The 3,021-nt window shown below is 43.2% G+C and overlaps 1 non-coding gene across 1 annotated transcript; it reads left to right on the top strand.

Moving 5' to 3' along the window:
* Window positions 1-2,631: 2,631 nt before the first annotated feature.
* On the top strand, window positions 2,632-2,739 carry LOC148579676 (small nucleolar RNA R71). Its single transcript, XR_015896439.1, has one exon. It is a non-coding gene; the product is annotated as a small nucleolar RNA R71 (small nucleolar RNA).
* The last annotated feature ends 282 nt before the right edge of the window (window positions 2,740-3,021 follow it).

Here is a 3,021-nt window from a genome sequence, read left to right as displayed (position 1 = left end):
CCATGACTCGGAGGTAGAAGCTTTTGCCTTTCCTTTCCTCTTTCTACAGGTTTCTTCGGCCTTTGGTGCCATAAATGATTATAGAAAAATAAAAATGGTGAGGTAGGTGGGGTTTTATGATGGATGGATGTGGATTGGTGAAGAGAATGGTGGAATTTGATGGGTGAAGGGTTTTTGGGGAAGAGGTATTGAGGTGATTGGTGAATGGGTGAAGAAGAGAGAGAGATATGAGGTAGGTGGGGATCCTGTGGGGTCCACAGATCCTGAGGTGTCAAGGATTTCTCATCCCTACACCATGTGGCGTGCAAAACGCCCCTTGCTGCCAATCCTGGCGTTAAACGCCAGGCCGCTGCCCATTTCTGGCATTTAACGCCAGCTTCTTGCCCATTCCTGGCGTTAAACGCCAGTCTGGTGCCCATTTCTAGCGTTAAATGCCCAGAATGGTGCCAGACTGGGCATTTAACGCCCATTCTGCTATCCTTACTGGCGTTTAAATGCCAGTAAGTTTCTCCTCCAGGGTGTTCTATTTTTCATTCTATTTTTCCTTCTGTTTTTTCTTTTTCAATTGTTTTTGTGACTTCACATGATCATCAACCTACAGAAAACATAAAATAACAAAAGAAAAGAGAAATTTAACATAGATAATTAAAGATTGGGTTGCCTCCCAACAAGTGCTTCTTTAATGTCAATAGCTTGACAGTGGCTCTCATGGAGCCTCACAGATGTTCAGAGCAATGTTGGAACCTCCCAACACCAAACTTAGAGTTTGAATGTGGGGGTTCAACACCAAACTTAAAGTTTGGTTGTGGCCTCCCAACACCAAACTTAGAGTTTGACTGTGGGGGCTCTATTTGACTCTGTATTGAGAGAAGCTCTTCATGCTTCCTCTCCATGGTGACAGAGGGATATCCTTGAGCTTTAAACATAAGGGAGTCTCCATTCACTTGAATGATCAATTCTCCTCTGTCAACATCAATCACAGCTTTTGCTGTGGCTAGGAAGGGTCTGCCAAGGATGATGGATTCATCCATATACTTCCTAGTCTCTAGGATTATGAAGTCAGCAAGGATGTAGTGGCCTTCAACCTTTACCAAGACATCCTCTACAAGTCCATAAGCCTGTTTCTTTGAATTGTCTGCCATCTCCAGTGAGATTCTTGCAACTTGTACCTCAATGATCCCTAGCTTCTCCATTACAGAGAGAGGCATGAGGTTTACACTTGACCCTAGGTCACATAGAGCCTTCTCAAAGGTCATGGTGCCTATGGTACAAGGGATTGAGAATTTTTCAGGGTCTTGTCTCTTCAGAGGTAATTTCTGCCTAGTCAAGTCATCCAGTTCTTTGATGAGCAATGGAGGTTCATCCTCCCAAGTCTCATTACCAAACAACCTGGCATTTAGCTTCATGATTGCTCCAAGGTACTTAGCAACTTGCTCTTCAGTAACATCTTCATCCTCTTCAGAGGAAGAATACTCATCAGAGCTCATGAATGGCAGAAGTAAATTCAATGGAATCTATATGGTCTCAGTGTGAGCCTCAGATTCCCATGGTTCCTCATTAGGGAACTCCTTAGAGGCTAGTGGGCGTCCATTGAGGTCTTCCTCAATGGAGATCACTGCCTCTTCCTCCTCTCCAGGTTCGGCCATGTGAGACGTGTTTAACATCTTCATCCTCTTCAGAGGAAGAATACTCATCAGAGCTCATGAATGGCAGAAGTAAATTCAATAGAATCTATATGGTCTCAGTGTGAGCCTCAGATTCCCATGGTTCCTCATTAGGGAACTCCTTGGAGGCTAGTGGGCGTCCATTGAGGTCTTCCTCAATGGAGATCACTGCCTCTTCCTCCTCTCCAGGTTCGGCCATGTGAGACGTGTTTATGGCCGTGCACTCTCTCTTTGGATTCTCTTCTGTATTGCTTGGGAGAGTACTAGGAGGGAGTTTAGTAATTTTCTTACTCAGCTGACCCGCTTGTGCCTCCAAATTTCTAATGGAGGACCTTGTTTCAGTCATGAAACTTTGAGTGGTTTTGATTAGATCAGAGACAGTGGTTGCTAAGTCAGAGTGGCCTTGATTAGAATTCTCTATCTGTTGCTGAGAAGATGATGGAAAAGGTTTGCTATTGCTAAACCTGTTTCTTCCACCATTATTGTTGTTGAAACCTTGTTGAGGTCTCTGTTGATTCTTCCATGAGAGATTTGGATGATTTTTCCATGAAGGGTTATAGGTGTTTCCATAGGGTTCTCCCATGTAATTCACCTCTTCTATTGCTGGGTTCTCAGGATCATAAGCTTCTTCTTCAGAGGAAGCTTCCTTAGTACTGCCTGTTGCTGCTTGCATTCCAGACAGACTCTAAGAAATCATATTGACTTGTTGGGTTAATATTTTATTCTGAGCCAATATGGCATTTAGAGTGTCAATCTCAAGAATTCCTTTCTTCTGAGCTATCCCATTATTCACAGGATTCCTTTCAGAAGTGTACATGAATTGGTTATTTGCAACCATTTCAATGAGTTCCTGGGCTTCTGCAGGCGTCTTCTTCAGATGAAGAGATCCTCCAGTAGAGCTATCCAATGACATCTTGGATAGTTCAGACAGACCATCATAGAAAATACCTATGATGCTCCATTCAGAAAGCATGTCAGAAGGACATCTTCTGATCAACTACTTGTATCTTTCTCAAGCTTCATAGAGGGATTCACCTTCCTTCTGTCTGAAGGTTTGGACTTCCACTCTAAGCTTGCTCAATTTTTGAGGTGGAAAGAACTTTGCCAAGAAGGCATTAACTAGCTTTTCCCAAGAGTTCAGGCTTTCTTTAGGTTGTGAATCCAACCACGTCCTAGCTCTGTCTCTTACAGCAAGAGGAAAAAGCATAAGTCTGTAGACTTCAGGGTCAACCCCATTGGTCTTGACAGTGTCACAGATTTGCAAAAATTCAGCTAAGAACTGATGAGGATCTTCCAATGGAAGTCCATGAAACTTGCAATTCTGTTGCATTAGAAAAACTAATTGAGGCTTAAGCTC

The sequence above is a fragment of the Arachis ipaensis genome, chromosome B10 (assembly GCF_059453495.1).
Source record: "Arachis ipaensis isolate K30076 ecotype BB chromosome B10, ASM5945349v1, whole genome shotgun sequence".
NCBI lineage: Eukaryota > Viridiplantae > Streptophyta > Magnoliopsida > Fabales > Fabaceae > Arachis > Arachis ipaensis.
Note: the sequence above shows the minus strand (reverse complement) of the source record. Positions and strands in the feature narration are given on the sequence as shown.